Raw genomic sequence first — 16,747 nt, 5'->3', positions numbered from 1 at the left:
TCATGCAACAAGTTTATTCAACAGACACTATATGCAAGGCACTACTGTAAATGCTAGGAATATAAGTACAAAGAAAGGAAGGAAGGAAGGGAGAAAGAGGAAAGAAAGAAAGATAGAAAGAAAGAAAGAAAGAAAGAAAGAAAGAAAGAAAGAAAGAAAGAAAGAAAGAAAGAAAGAAAGAAAGAAAGAAAGAAAGGAAGGAAGGAAGGAAGGAAGGAAGGAAGGAAGGAAGGAAGGAAGGAAGGAAGGAAGGAAGGAAGGAAGAAAGAAAAGGAAAAGAAAATAAAGAAAACTGCCACCTCACATTCTCACATTCTAATGGGTGCTGAGAGAGGAGTTGAAAGTTTAAGTCGGGCGGTCAGGATAGATGTCACTCAGAGGACGTTTTAGGAAAGAGTCAAGAGAGGGAAAGTGGGCCCTGCAGATCTCTGAGGCAATTCCAAAAGAAAGAGCTCCGTGTAAGTTGCTTACCTTGTGTATTTGAGGAAGCCACTTCGATGGGACTGGAGGCAGAGGAGAGAGGTAGGAGGTGAGAACAGAGAATTCATGGATTGGTCATAGAGAACACAGACCCATGGCCTCTGTAAGAGCTTTGTTTTCCTCTGAGAGAAGGAAGAGCTATAGGAGGATCATGAGCACAGTGGCAGGACATGATTTCACCTACATTGTAAGAGGATCACTCTGGCTGCTGTTTGACCACAGATATCCAGGGACAAGCTGGAAGCAGGAGGCAAGCTAGGAATCTGCCTGGATTATCCATCCGCATTCGAGAGCATATGGAGGATGGACAGTGGTGGCGGAAGTGGAGGAGGTGAGGAATGATTCTGGATAGGTTGAGAAGGGACCATTAACAGATTTCCTAAAAGATCAGATGTGGGGTAAGAGAGACAGGAAGATGTGAAGGATGATGCCAGGGTTGTCCAAGTAAGTTGCTTACTGAAAATGACACAGAGATACTGGTAGTTGAAAAGAGATGCTCCTACAGGTGGAGAAGGTCACGGAGGTAGAGACAGACTGAGCACTGGTGTGTGCCAAGGCCATCCTCAGGGAGGAGAGGAAGAGCCAGCACAGGGAACTGAAAGGAGCAGCCAGTACAGTAGGAAGAAGTCAAGTGGGACCCTGGGAGCTAAGATCAGAGAGTATTTCCAGAGAGTGGAATCAACTGCTTTAAAAACATGGTTGGTGAGTCACATTAAGATGGGGACTGAAAATTAACTGCGGAATTTAATAGTGTGGAACTTACTGATGGAATGAAAAAGTCGTTTCTGTGGTGCAGTGGGATGGGAATCTGCATGAGGCAGATTTTGATGGTAATAAAAGGAGAGAAATTAAGGACAATGAGTACAGATACCTCCTCTGAGTTTTGCTGAAAAGGGGAATGAATTAGGATGGTCACTGGACGATAGAGTTTGTTTTTATAACAGTGTTTATATGTTGGTGGGAATGATCTAGTAGAAAGGGGAAAATTGCTGTTTTATTTATCAGTTCACATACATATACATGTGAATATATATGCATATATACATATTTAGAGAAAGAGAGATGGGAGGAGGGGAAGAGGTGGAAAATGTTTCGTGTACATGACTGCAATTCTTATTTTTTAATTCTTTGATTTATTCAGTATCTCCTAGTGATCCGTTTTATTAATTGCTGTGTTCCCAGAGCCTGAACAGGACCTGGCGCTTCATAAGTGCTCGGTAATGAAAACATGACTGTCAAGTGCTATGCTAGGTGCTGTAGGGAGGAGAGAGGCAAATAAGACCTTGACCCCCGCCTTCACGGGTAATAACCGAGAGGAGATATAGGACAAGAGCATGGCTATAATGCTCGGCTGATATGATAGAAAGGAACAACCACCTTGTTTCAGGCTTCTCGTCCTGCTGTGGTGTTGTTTAAAGTCAACAATAGTGAATTCCTTGGTATCAAGTATCCCCTTGTCTTCCTCACCAGCATCATTGTTACTATTCCCGCCACCACCATTCACTTCAAGACATACAGTAACTGTCCTTGTGACTGACACGTGAGGGGGTCAATGAGCACCCCCTCAGCAGCACTCTGCCCGGGCACACTGGACTTCTCTCTTTCTACCTCCCCAAAGTCCCAAGGGCAGCTTTGGCCCTTGCTCAGCTTTCTAACTTCTGCCCAGGTTCGGAGCATTAACAACTGCAGGAGCTGAAGCAGAAGAAATCACGGTCATGACGTGTGAACTTCCCAGCTGGTGTGTAAGTCAGGGCACCCGCCTGACTCATGCAGGCTGCTGGAAAGGAGAGGAGAGGCACGTCCAGAATGGGAATGGAACCCCTCTGAGACAGCTCTGAAGATCTCGACAAGCCAGGCCTCAGGAATAGAGAGTTAAATAACAGCATCTTTGCCCTCCAGGGCCTCCAGGCTAGAGAGATAGGAGCAAAGAGGATGAAGACAAATTCCTAAGTAAGACCATGTGAAGGGGCAAAGGAACTGCAAGAGGATGCAGGGGAGATGAAGAGACTCTTGGGCAGGAGAAGGGAACAAAGCCAGACAGATGCTCCAACTGCTCCAGGTGATAAAATTGTTCACCTGTAGAAAATGCTGTTTCACACTGTCCCCATGGAAATTCCCATTTTGAAACCAGGTGGAGGTTGGTGGGGGGGAGTTTATGTTCTGAAATTATGTCCAAAAACTGAAGGCTGAGAATGTCTAAAACCTGAATTCCTTACATATAGTAAATGCTTAGATCATGTTTTTAATTAAACTATTTTTTTTTTAACTATCAGAAAAGAAAGAATAGGAGTTCCCATTGTGGTGCAGTAGAAATGAATCCAACTAGAAGCCATGAGGTTGCGGGTTCAATCCCTGGCCTTGCTCAGTGGGCTAAGGATCCGGCATTGCCGTGAGCTATGGTGCAGGTCACAGACACAGCTCAGATCTGGCTTTGCTGTGGTTGTGGTATAGGCCAGCAGCTGTAGCTCTGATTCAGCCCCAGCCTGGGAACCTCCATATGCCGTGGGTACAGCCCTAAAAAGCAAAAAGAAAAAAAGAAAGAAAGAAAGAAAGGAAAGAATAAAAGTAATGTTTGAAATCATAATGTGATTATCAATTATAAATGTCATTTTAATTATTAAAATCAAATTCCAGGTAGAGAAGTGAGACTAGAGACGGGTTTGGTAAGAACTAACTAGGCAAGGCACTTGAGATGAATTAGTTATTCTAGTTAAGAACGTCAAGAGTTCAGAGGAGGGAGAAATTTATTGAATAGGAAGGAGGCAGAACCAAAGGGCCTACTGAAGTCCCATAAGTAGGACTCAGAAATAGGAAGAAAAGGCTTCCCCTTTCCCAACCCTCTGTCTCCATGTTTCAGTGACATCCTGTGTTCTCCTTTTGATCTTGTCTTCATGAATATTTTCCTTAACGGATTGTGAGTTCCTTGAGGATGGTGGTGAGTCTTGATTGCAGCTGCATCGCAGGGTCTAACCCAGTGCTAGGCACACAGAAGCGTTTGTGAGGGGCGGATATTTTAGTGAATGAAAGCACTTGAAGAAATATTCCCTGAGGAGAAGGGAAAGCCTTTAAAGGTTTATTCCAGGTCTTTCCCTGAAATCTCAGATGATTTTTTGAAGTTGCCTCTGCCACCTGTGAGCCAACATATTGCCTCAGTTCTCCAGGGGAATTGTTGTTTGAAAGAGAGAAAAGCAAGATGCAGAGCTTCTAAGAGAATGACTGAGGTATGGATCGGTGGAGGGTACCCCAAGGGTAGCATTGTTTATTCTGGAAGAAGCTCTTTCCAGACTGCATATCCGCTGTGCTTTTGGAATGTCAGGACCCACCTGCACATCAGCAAAGCAGGAAAAAGAAAAGACCCCCTTTCTGCAGTCCCCAGGCCCCATAGAGGCTTCTGGAGAAACAGCCTCCAGGGTTCCTTTTTGTTGGGAGCACCTCTTGTCCTGAGATCTCCAAGGATAAGACAAATCACTCTGAAAGCCAGAGAAGTCAAATAGGGCATCCAAAGCGATACAATGAAATGAAAACCTGGATATGTGGTCTCTCTCTTTTTTTTAAGGCCACACCCATGGCATATGGAGGTTCCCCAGGCTAGGGGTTGAATCGGAGCTACAGATGCTGGCCTACACCACAGCCACAGCAACACTAGATTTGAGCCGTGTCTGCAGCCTACACCACAGCTCACAGAAATGCCAGATCCTTTAATCCACTGAGTGAGGCCAGGGATTGAATCCACATCCTCATGGATACTAGTTGGGTTTGTTACCACTGTGCCACAATGGGAACTCCAGCCTCTCTTTTCTTAGACACTTTTTTCCTGCTACTCTATTTTCATGTACTGAGAACAAATAGCTTTCAGAATGAGGTCTGATACTCAGTCTGAATCACCTTGACCTTGTTAAAAGCAGAATGCTTAGGTATCATCAGTCTAGTAGTACTACATGATAACAAGGAGGATAAGCCACTGTTCCTGGATAGTTGCTTTATGATTTACAAAGGGATTTTATGGTTTTAAGTTTCAAAGCGATCTTGACACAGAAAAGGGATGCACCCTTATGTATAATACTCACTTTTCACAAAGAAACTGAGCCACAGAGAAATTAAATAGTGCCTCCAAAATGATAAAATTAAATGGTAACCTGGATATTTAGCTTCTCTTATACATTCTCTCAATTATTTTCATATACTGTGGCCTATGGCCCTGGCCAGTACTCCAAGATACGAGTAACACAGCGACTGGGGTTATTCCCTGAGATTCCACAAGATGGCAGTAAAAGATTTTGCATAGACCAGTGACGTCTGGCCTGTTTGCTGAGGTTTTGTACCATTGATTTTATTTGTATTAAAATTGTTTCTAATGCTAGGCTTTTGAAGTATAATTCAGAGAATAAAAAGTGAATTAAAATATGAAAGTAACATTTATGGCTTTGTTGCCTTTTTTTTTTTTCTCTTTTTATTGAGAGTACCATTTTTCAAAGTAACAAAGCACCGAGAAATCAGCCAGGAGCCCTGTTGAGCCAAGATTGCTTGAGAAAAGCTCAAAATGAAAAAGATTGCTCCTTCTTGAACATCAACTGATCGATGATTCTCATGCTTGAAGGAGAGAAAAAGAGGGGTCAGTGAAGGGCCAATAGTTAATCTCCCATATAATTTAACTGCTTGGTATTTTTGCTCTGTTCAAAATCTACCCTGAAGGGAAATGTTCCTGATGGACCCCGCTGAAAACAAGGCTGGGATGCAAACTGTAGAAGCATTTATTGCCTGTATCTCTTGGATTGCATGTGCAGCAGAAACTGCACTAAATTGTGACCAATTTGTCATGTATTTTTATCATTCCCACAGATTTATGACGGGATTCAAGAGAGCAGAAACTCTATTTTTCTTTCATTTTTTTAATCCACCTCCGTGATCAGCATAAATGGGTATGAGGTAGTTAGTGATGTTAGTTAGACATCACAGAAAAGCGCACTCTCTGTATCAAGAACAAATATTACAGAGTGTTTGTTAGCATCTCCTTTATGTTCTAGACAGTGCTTACAGTTCAAAAAGATGGCCATGTTTGCATCAAACATGTAGCATTTTAAAACAAGCATCATAGACCTCTGGTTTTAAAATCTTTAGGGCACTCGCCCATGCCGCCCAGCTTTCTCTCTTCCCAGCCGTTCCCCCACCCCTCCACTTCCAGACCTTGCTTCTCTAATCTCATATTACCTTCCAATTCATGGTCATTTCTCATTAAAAAGACAGCTCCTTTCACCTAATGTAGCTCATCATTGTATTTTCTAAACTCATTTTCATTCCCCTGAGAAAAAGATCTGATACGTACTATGAAGGTAATACTCTTTCATTCCCTTACCGACATCCACTTAAAGCTTCTGTTAGGAAATATGACATCCCACTCCCTTCATTTCCCCACCAATCCCTGTGTCTAGGAAACTTGATAGAGGTTGTCAGGGCCTGTGTGACCTTGTTCTCCAGGATGTGCTGAACCCTAAGCCATGTGTCATGTCCACAAGACTCTTTGTAGTCTAAGAGAAGCATGAGTCGGTCACACAGAGTGAAGAAAAGTACAGAGAGACAGGGGAACTTCATAGAGGAGGCAAAGCCTGATGGGTGATTCCTGAGAAATGAGAGGCCCCTGAGACCCTCCCTGAGAGTCTGATGGGTGATTCCTGAGAAATGAGAGGCCCCTGAGACCCTCCCTGAGAGTGTAAGACAAACCACCTTTTCATCAGACCACAAAGGAAGAGCATCAAATCCAGTGCAGAGGTGAAAAGCTGGGGGTGCCTGAGAATTCTGAAGAATCCAAATCAGCAAGCCAGGAGATGTAGGAGACTTGCCAGGCCTCTGACCTGGACTGAGGAATTTGGACACTAGGCTAGGGTGGAAAAAGTGAATAGCTCCCAAGGCAGCCCCTCAATGCCCCCTGACCGTCCCCCTCCTTCCAACCCCTGCACAGTGAGAGGATGGAAATTCAGGATGTCAGAAGTCCCTTCCAGCTCCTACATTCTAGGAATGTATGTATTTGAAAGGTGCTGAAGGTTTCAAACAATTAATCTATGACTAATAACTAAAGATTTTCCTCTAAATAATCATAATTTTTAAAAACTGAAAAGTTGGGAGTTCCCGTTGTGGCTCAGTGGAAATGAGCCCGACTAGTATCCGTGAAGATGCAGTTCAATCCCTGGCATCCTCAGTAGGTTAAGGATCCAGTGCTGCCATGAGCTGTAGTATAGCCGGCACACACAGCTTAGATCCACGTTGTTGTGGCTGTGGTTGTGGCTGGCAGCTGCAGGTCCAATTCAGTCCCTAGCCTGGGAACTTCCATGTGCCACAGGTACAGCCCTTAAAAAAGCAAAACAAACAAAAACAAAAAAAAAAAACCTGAAAAGTCAAAGGCACGCCTTCATGCTTTTTCAGAGTCTACTGGTTATCGTTTAACCATGAATATAAAGCCAAAATTCCTCAGTACAGCTTTTTTTTAGCTTGTCCAGCCTCATCTCTAAAACCCCCTTCTCCCTCCATTGTCTGCCCTTATTTAATCCTTCAAACCCTCTCCCCTCTCCTCCCTTTCTCCTGAATAACTCTCTTCTACTCATCCTTTAGATCTCGGATTACTTGTTACACTCTCTAGACACCTCTTTCACGATCTCCACCCCAGCCTCTCAACACGCACACAGAAGTGCCCCCAGGCTGGGAATCCCCTTAATGGACTCATTTACCCAGTACTCGCCCTATTGCAGCACTTACCCCGCTAACATGTGATGACATATTTGACGCTTCATTTTCCTCCCTAGATTGTAAGCCAGGACCACATCTCTCTTGTTTGCCTGACACGTGATAGCTCTCCTATAAATATTTCGTGAAAGAATGAAGTTAACTTTTTTTTTTTTTTTGCTTTTTAAGGCCACACCCCTGGCATATGGAGGTTCCCAGCCTAGGGATCCATCGGAGCTACAGCTGCCAGCAGCCACAGCAACACCAGATCCTTGCTGCATCTGCAAGCTACACCGCTGCTCACAGCAATGCCGGATCCTTAACCCACTGAGCCTGGCCAGGGATCGAACCTGCATCTCCATGGATCCTAGTCAGGTTCGTGAACCACTGAGCCATGAAGGAAACTCCCTAAAGTTGATTATTTTTAAGTTGATAGATTCTGAGTGAAGACCTAGTAAAATAATGCATGGCATTGTATATCCATATTGTGCTGGATACAATGTTAGACACGGTCCCTATACATTGACTCCTTAAGGATTACCGCTGACAGGAATGCGTGTAACCCAACAGTATTTGAAGAATGTCTTAAGACTGTGCCTAGCATCTTAAAAATATAATTGTAAAAATTGTAGTTATGTCTTCCATTTACCAACCACTAGAGGGCATGAAAGCCAACCCAAAACATCTTTTTAAAGGAAAAAAAGAATTATTAACATATATTCCTTGTTAAAATCTGGACAGATGATCTTATGTTTGGGATAGTTAAAGCCTTTAGTTTCTGTGATTATGGGTTTAGCAAGTTATAATTACCTTTCTGATGTGATATTAAAACCTAGATTATCTGAGATAATAACATCATCTCACATTTTGCACATTATCTCATTTCAACCTCCCACAGCATTGGCAGAGAATATATTCTTTTCCCATTTTCCAATGAAAACAACAACTGAGGTTCAAGAGGTGCTAATCTAGTTAAGTATCCATGAGAAAGCAAACTACTTTAAATACCTGTTGAGTGCTTACATTTACCACGCATACACACACAAGGACTGTCTGTCCTTGTAAGGCAGACAGTCTGGAAGAATACAGTTCTCAAAATTAATTGCACCTATTTAGAAAGGAGACATATGGCAGCAGCTCCTTAGCTGGTGATCTTGTGGCTTTAGGTGACCTCAAGATAGCCATCTGGGTATTCCTGTCATGGTTCAGTGGTTAACGAACCCAACTAGCATCCATAAGGACGTGGGTTCAGTCCTGGCCTCGTTCAGTGGGTTAAGGATCTGGCGTTGCCATGAGCTGTGCAGGTCAAAGATGAGTCTCGAATCCTGCGTTGCTGTGGCTGTGGCATAGGCTAGCAGTTACAGCTCCGATTTGACCCTCTAGCCTAGGAATCTCCATGCGCCTCAGGTGCAGCCCTAAAAAGACAAAAGGCAAAAAAAAAATAAAATAAAAATAAGATAGCCAAAGATAGCCATCTGATGATGATGTCAAAACATTTACCTAGAATGTATTCACAGAAATATGATGCTGGCACTGAGAAAGGGAACAAGCTTCTGGCCTTCACATTGATTAGACCCTTCCTAGGGTTATATGTTCCATTCTAGTTGCTGCATGTTTCTGAAGGAATCAAGAAGCAGCACAAGAGGATGAACGTACAAGATATGTTAGAGGGCGAAAGAGAAACCGGGATATCTTGAAAAAAGTGAGATCAGGGGAGATGGCGTTCGACGTAGAGATGCTTAAGCTTCTTGGCTCTGGAATCAGAAAGTGTGGGCATGACTTGGCATCCACACTACAAATAGAAAATGAGTAATTCCAGGGACCTGGGTTGGCTTATTACACATGGAAAATATGGAAGCCAACATGGGTTCGTGAAACAGTCACTCCAGGATTCCCTTGCTAGAGAAGAAGCCCCTTGACTGCCTTAATTTGAGCAGATGGGAGAAGTCCTTCCGTAAGCCTGAATGAGGTCCTGGTGGAGGTCTCCCCACCACCACCCTGCACCCCACGTGGTGGGCATGGCCCTGCACAGTAACAAGATGAGGGGGATGTTAAATTTTCAGAGACTTCCTGCTTCCCACTCAATGAGCCAGTCTCCCGTCGCTTCCTCCACCTCTTGCGTAAGCAGACATGAGCTGGTCCCAGGGAGCCCTAAGGGCCAGCTGGAGAGTGGGCACTGCAGGGACAGATTTTCTTCACCTAGGGATGGCTTAGTGTCCCCTGCAGGCAGCAGGCAGCCCGCTGCCCTTCGCCCCCTTTGCCCATGAATTTATAATGAATTTTACTTCCAAGGAGGTCATTCATCAGAATAAATTCTCCGTTATAGGAACTGAATCAGTCGACATGGGCTGTGCCTTCACCATTTCTTTCTAAGGCTTGAGAGATGAATTTGCCTTGGTGGATGTTGACAGAGGCAAACAGGAGAGTGAGACCATAGATCTTAAACATGGCAGTCATTTTATGAAAATGCCCACTGTTGTTTCCAGCAAGATTATCTTGTCACTGCAAACTCCAGCTTAATGATTATCATGGCAGGTACACACCAGGAAAAAGGAGACACATCCCTTAATCTGTTGAAACCAGACTACCGTTAATGATTTCCCATACTACCCAATGCAGTCCCCATGGCAAACTGATTCTTGTTTCTAAACCGGTGAATATCTTACATAGCCTGGCAGTTGAATGAATTTCCCCAGCACTGTGTTATGAGATGTGGCTGTAACCTGGGCATTGCCCAATTTCCCTTCCTTGACGGGGCAGAACCTTGAGATCCACTCGAAAAGCTGTCATGGGTGGATGATGGAGAGCTTGGAGACTCAAGTGTTCCTGTGGGGTTGGAGTTCACATTGCTGGTGGCCCCCTGAAGGATCTGAATCAGATATAGGAACGGATGAAGATCATGAGCGTGGGAAAATGTTCAATGCCTGTGAGATTATTAGAATGCAGAGGTAGTACAGGTGACCCCAGAACAACATGGGTTTGAACTTTGCAGGTCCACTCGTACGTGAATTTTTTCCACTAGTAAATACTGCAGTATTACACTATCTACACACAGCAGATTGAATCCTTGGATGCAAAACCATGGATAAGGAGGAACTACCTATATGGAGGGCCTGACCGTTTGCTGTAGGTGGATTTTCAGCTTCACAGAGTGCTAGGGCCCCTCACCCCCACAGTGTTCAAGGGTTAGCTACTTCTCGGGCCACCAGCCTCACTGTCGCTGATTTCACCCAAAGGATCTGGAAGGCTCATGGAAGAGCACATCCAGTTTTCACCATCATGAAGGACCTCTACGGGAGAAGTGCTCCTCAGTATCCCAGGAGCCCTGGGAGGGAATGGTATGACAGACCTTATAAAGGGAAAGCTGTCCCTTGACAATGAAACCCCTTGAAAATTTAAAAAAAAAAAAAGGTGCAGAAACCACCTAAGAACTTCAGAAGGACCTCAAACACTCAAGCTTTTTAAAGCTACATCCTGAAGCTATTGAAGAAGAGACAGTAGGTATGGGACTGTATATGTTAAACCTGTAAATAAGCCTGAAACCCTAAAAGCTGGAAACAGGAAAGTGGGTAGCGTGCCTCCCCGTTTATTTAGCCCTCCAGCTCTTTTATTTAGCATCCAGATGTCAGATGATACTTATTTTTCTACAATCCTAAGAAATTGCATCAAAGGAGGTGTTTTTGGTGCCTCCAATGTATGAGCACTTATCTTCTATATATATGTACCTGCCATTTGGTTCAAAAGAATCTATGAGGTAGGTGTTTATTGTGTTATAGAAATTCTTATCCCAGCCTGGGGGAAAAAAAAAAAGAAACAAATCCTAATTCTTTTAGGTACATACTAATTGTTTTGTTCTGGCCATCTTATACCTCTGTTCAATTATATAGCATAAAAAAGTTGTAACTGCTTCTGTAATGTAAAAATAAGAGTATATACACAGAGAGGAAAAAGTAGATCTGGATTCTGACTCTAGGTGGACTTGGGCAATTTACTTCTTGGCCTCAGTTTCCTCATTGACAAAATGCTGACTGCGTCTACCTACAGGGCTATTAGGGAGGAGAATCAAAATAATGCATGTGTTTAGCATCACACTTGGCACATGAAAGGGTCTAATAAATGCTGGCTATTTCTTGTTGCTGTGTTGTTAAAGCATTTGCAAAGCCTTTCTGTAGAAATGAATATTGACTTATTTATGTTGCCCCAGAAAATGTATCATAATCCAAAGAGACAGTAGCTAGAAAAAAGAGTTGTGAATCTGACAGGTTTGTTTTCAAATCCTGTTTCTACCACATAATGAATGCCTAGGTATCTTAAACAGATCACTCAGCTCAGAGTCTCCCTTTTCTCATATTATGAAGCATTTGCTGCAGCCCTTCCCTGTGCTAAGGAAGAGGCAGGGGGAGGTGGGTGGTAAGCGTGATAGGGTTTCATTTCGCTAATGGTAGGTAGTCAGCAGGGTTCAGCTGACCATCCATATGGCTTGGGAGAAAATATTCCTGCAAGGGATAGAATTTTTTATGAAATCTCCAAGGATCCTATCAAGAATATTTGTTTCTATTCTTGAAAATGGTGGAAATAAAATTTGCTCTCACATTCAAGTTTTCTTCATCTGTTGCGTCATAAGCTTGTCCTCATGTGGCCATTCCTTTGAAATTATTTCCCTTGGAATAGCATTTGGCCGTTAAAATTGACTAGATTCCTTTATTTCCCAAAGAGCAAAAAGAGGGATAAATGTTGGCTTTGCAACCAGAAAGATGTTTAAACCCAGCTTGAGAACTAGCTGGTTAAACTAGCTATGAAAACTTTCGACATTTTCTTAGTCTCCCTAAACTAAATCATCCCATCTGCAAAATAGGACTCATTTCTACCTCAAAGGATTAGTATAGGACTTAAATATGCCAGGATTTGGAACACTCAGCATGGTGCCTGACAAGAGGGGGTAGTAGGTGGTCCTGTCTACTTTGGCAGTAGCACTAGCAGTGCTAGTGTTCACAGCTCTGTGAGCCAGCCTTGACCTGCTCTAAAGGCAATGGACACTGGCCTTCTGGTGACCATCCCATCTCAGCCCCGTGACACTGCCCCTGCTAGGTGAAAGTTGACCTCTGAACCATTTCCCACAATTTTGATCCATGAACTCTCTCCCTCTTCACACTCTGTGTGTACTTAGGATTCTAGGGTCCTCACACTCTTTCTTGTCCTCCCTCAGTGAAAAGCTATTTTTGAAAAAAATCAGATGCAGCAGTTCACACTGAAGTTGAATGTCAGGGAAAAGGCAAAGCTTTATCCCAATGATAGCGAGATTTTAATAGTATAAGAAACTTAAAGCCAAAGCAATGAATCTCAAATGGTGGAATTAAAGAATTCCCAATATCCTCTATGAGGAAAGAATTTCAGAAGCATGGTAGAGTCTTTCATAGCGTCAATACATTTTACATTTCAAAGGTGACTGCATAAGGCTGTAACCTCTCTGATATCAAACCTAAGTCTTAAATTTTTATTGATTCCAGTAGATGGCACAGCCTCTGGCACATTATAGGCATTCAATAAATGTAGCCTTGACCGTCTAAGGCTGTGTCAGATGTATAAATATATTTCTTAGCCCACACATTACTCCTAGACACATACATAATCCATTTTACAAAACACTTGGGAGGAGGGAGTAGAAGAAATAAAACTACTTGTCTTTGCTTTAGGTTTGAGGATAGAGGAAGTAAATTCCCTTTACTTTCTAAGGAGAATTTCATCGAAGAAGTAGGATTTGAACTGGTCTTCCCAAGGCTAGGGTGACAGGATGACATGTGGCTACTGAGAAGATAGAGTAACCCCATCCCAGCAGACGGCATAGATGAAGTTCAAAAGCTACTAGTAACCAGTGCTGATGACAACACTGGAAGCACTTGTCTCAATAGCTGCTTTTGGAAACCTGTACCCCAGCATACATTTTCCTATCTTCATTTTAGTTTCCTCTGAACATTTTAAACACTTCTCCTCCCACACATCCTCTCCCACTTCTCCTACGTACTCCCAATCCTCTGTCTCTAGTACATAGAGGGGGGAAAAAAGGGTCTCTCTCTTTTGCTGTTATACTAAATTTCCTCTAATATTTTTTGCTCAGTAATGTATCACAGTCAGAATTACTTTCAGCTCCTTAGTTGACAGTCCTAGTGCCATTCTCTTAAAATAGTCAAAGATCTGCTCTTTTCCTTAATATCCAACAACATGTATGGATTTTTTAATGTCCCTTCCCCCACTGCCTGAGGCTGAAATTTTTCACAAAATCCAACTCAAATTTGAACCTTCTGAAACTACTCTGGAAAAGCTGATTTATTTTACCCCAAAGAATCCAATTTTTAAATTTCACATGCCATTCATCTTAAAAAGCACAGAATTGAAATTTTCTTTTGGTGGTTATCAGTAGTGGTATTATGTGAACCATACAAAATGGCCATTTTTGTATGTCAAGTCAAATATTCCCAATTTTGTACGGTTCAGATTAATACAGACTCATATTTCTCTAGTACCCTTAGAATCCTCATAGATGTCTTGGTCTTAGAACTCTTGAGCAGAGGTTCCAGCCACAGATGATAGTATTTAAAGAGTCTGGAGAAGGTTCAGGTCAAAAAAGCTGCCCCTGTTGGTTTACTCATTTAAAAAATATATCAAACAAAGCCAGTGTATTTTCCAGCTTCCCATGTTGAAAATAACAGCCGCCATTCATTGAGTAGGTTATTATATGTATCATTTATTCAGTCAATATGATTCTGTAACTCTTTTGAAGTAGATATTCCGTCACGACTTGGTAGATGTGAAAGTGAAGTCTCAGAGCAGGTCACTTGCTTGGGATCAGACAGCGCATAAGAGACAGTGCCAAAATTCCAACCCTAAATCTTCTGGACAAAACCCATACCCTTGTCCCTCTTTTGCACTGCCCCCCGTGGATGAAGGAAGAGGGAGGGAGACAGAGAGGAAGGGAAACAGTTCTTCAAAGTGAAATACCCCGTTATCATCAGCACTTAATGGTATGGATACATGCATGGAAACTTTAACTTTCTACAACTAGGTCTTTGAGATGAAATCTTATAAAGTAGGAGATCCTCTTATAGACCCTGAGCTCCTCAAAAAGAGGTTGTATCTAAGCGATCTTGGTATCCCTGGGACATGGCATTGGATCTGAAACATAGCTAAGTCCCAAAGAAGTGCTTCTAGGATATTCAAGTAAGTAAATAAACGAATGACTTTTAAAATTGAGGGAGGCAAAATAGGTACACAGATCTTTGCAGAATCAAACATCTTACAGTATATATGTGTATATATATATATTTTTGAACCACATGACTGGATCAGTCACAATTCTGAATGAGACTTCATGGACTACCTCACACAATATTTGTTTATTTAATAAATGGAGGGACTAAAGCACAAAATTCCAAAGCAAATGAAGGAGCCAGAGCCACATCTACTGAGCATTCTTTAAAATACACTTTTGCCTGGATTTTGCCATCTAATGGGACATAAAAGCACTCATCTAAAACAGTGAATTATCTAACCTATTTGTCTTTTGATACATAGGGTACATGTGTGAATATACATATACATACAAATAAATAATTGCAGAACAATTCACTTTCTTTAAGGAAATAGCCATTAATAAACATCAGTATTCGCAAGGAATTTATAGATGGCAGAAAGCCAAATACAAGCTTTTTGCTTTGAGAACCCTACCCATTTACTAATCCTAAAATGAATTAGTGCTGCAGAAAGGAAATTTACATGGCCAGACACCCATAAACCAGCAAACAGAAAACCAAAAGCTCAGTTTTCATATATAAACAGATACTTTTATGTACATGATCCTGAAAACCACATTGTACAATCACACATACTTTTTCTTAGGGATTTATGCTTTTGCGCACATTTATTTTGTCTCCTATTCATTGAGGGGAAAATAACACACCTTTTTCCTAGTTTCCCTGACTTTCTCATTATACCCGATATTTAGAACTGATGCATTCCCAGCAAACGTATGGCATGCATGCATAATCTAATCTAACATTCGTCATTTCCCATCAGTCATTTCACGTGTCTCCAGTGTGACTCTTCCCCAAGGGCTTCTTTAACCCTGTATTTGTTTTATCTGAAGTTCAAACTGAAATTGCATCAGCACAGTGATGTTTTCATGCTTTTAAGAGGCATGAGTTGTTGACAAAGGATGGGTAAGAAATAAAAGTTACCATACCACAGAAAAGAAAATCATGGACTTGGAAAGTAGACTTGTGGCTGCCCGATGGGAGGGGGAGGGAGTGGGAGGGATCGGGAGCTTGGGGTTATCAGACACAACTTAGAATAGATTTACAAGGAGATCCTGCTGAGTAGCATTGAGAACTGTGTCTAGATACTCATATTGCAACAGAACAAAGGGTGGGGGAAAAAATGTATACATGTAAGGATAACTTGATCCCCATGCTGTACAGTGGGAAAAAATAAAAGTAAATAAATAAATTTTTAAAAAAATTACCGTAGAGGTGATGTAACCTTGGACACTGCACATATATGCTCCAAAACCCAGAGTTAAGCTGTTATTGACAAGCTGGTGCCAGGTAAGGAACAAGGGGCAAATGCAGAGGCAAACTTGAAGTCTAGAACATTCAGCTTCTAATGATTGTTTTAAGAAGGAAGATGAACATGCAGGCAGTCCCTTAATATATATATGGTATATATGCATGGTGTGTATATATATATATATATGGCAGGGCTCTACATTAGGCAAGAACAAATGGGTTTTTTAAAATGTTTTACAGTAGCTCTGCAAACCTATAACTCCTAGGGAGCTTTCCCAGAAGCCCAGCATAGAAAAACCCTAACTTAAGGCTTTGACTCAGAGTCACAGAGCATTAAATATAAACAAGACAGCCTGAGATGACATTTCGAAATGGGGAACTGAGAACACTTTCTTTCAGTTGGAAAGCAAGCTCCTCCCATTTGCCTGTATTTGACAGCTAACCCAAGGTTTAATGTTGGAATGAGAAAACTTTTTTATTTTTTATTAGCATAATTAAAGGGCTCTCTCGAAGCAAGTCAGTTTAGACTTCAAATGGGCAACCAATTCCAGAAACTCTGCATTAGGTAGTAAACGCAGAGTCTGTCGTCCTAACAGAGCAGGAGAAATCAACCAGAGAAGGGAGGAAAAGGATGTATCAAGAAAATTAAGGCAGATTGGTCAGGGGGAGGGGGTAGGAGAAAGGCGAGAGAGATCAGCGGCAGGAGAAGCGAGTAGAGAGAGACAGCTGCAGAGGAAAGGTAAGGAAGCCGGAAGCAAAGGGAATGTAGTCGCAGATGCTGAGGGACTGGAGAGGATCTCGGAGGTGAGACCCTGAGGGGGACGGGAGGCGGCGGGGCGGGGGGGGGGGATGGAGAATAAGGGACCCCAACTTCGCAGGGCAGTGGGTGTGGTAACTTTTCCAGGAGGCTGAGTGTTTGGCAAAAGAAAAGCTGCATGCAAAGCTAAATCTTAAAGGCAAAAGATGGAAGGAAATTTAAAAGAATCTGGAATTAC

The 16,747-nt window shown here is 42.3% G+C and overlaps 1 protein-coding gene and 1 pseudogene across 7 annotated transcripts in view; both read left to right on the top strand.

The window, feature by feature from the left end:
* Window positions 1-16,747, top strand: part of DLG2 (discs large MAGUK scaffold protein 2) — a 1,194,846-nt gene that overhangs the window by 832,302 nt on the left and 345,797 nt on the right. The window contains exon 1 of one of the 7 annotated variants that reach the window (XM_047753846.1): window positions 16,472-16,556. The exons of the other annotated variants lie outside the window; for them this stretch is intronic. The gene's annotated coding sequence lies outside the window, so the exon portion shown is untranslated. Of the gene's footprint in view, window positions 1-16,471; window positions 16,557-16,747 lie in introns of those variants that run through there. 7 annotated transcript variants of the gene reach the window in all.
* LOC125111273 (L-lactate dehydrogenase A-like 6B) lies at window positions 9,325-10,146 on the top strand (annotated as a pseudogene).

This window comes from Phacochoerus africanus, chromosome 11 (genome assembly GCF_016906955.1).
Source record: "Phacochoerus africanus isolate WHEZ1 chromosome 11, ROS_Pafr_v1, whole genome shotgun sequence".
NCBI lineage: Eukaryota > Metazoa > Chordata > Mammalia > Artiodactyla > Suidae > Phacochoerus > Phacochoerus africanus.
The sequence above is the reverse complement of the archived record's forward strand: the minus strand, read 5'-3'. Positions and strand labels throughout refer to the sequence as shown.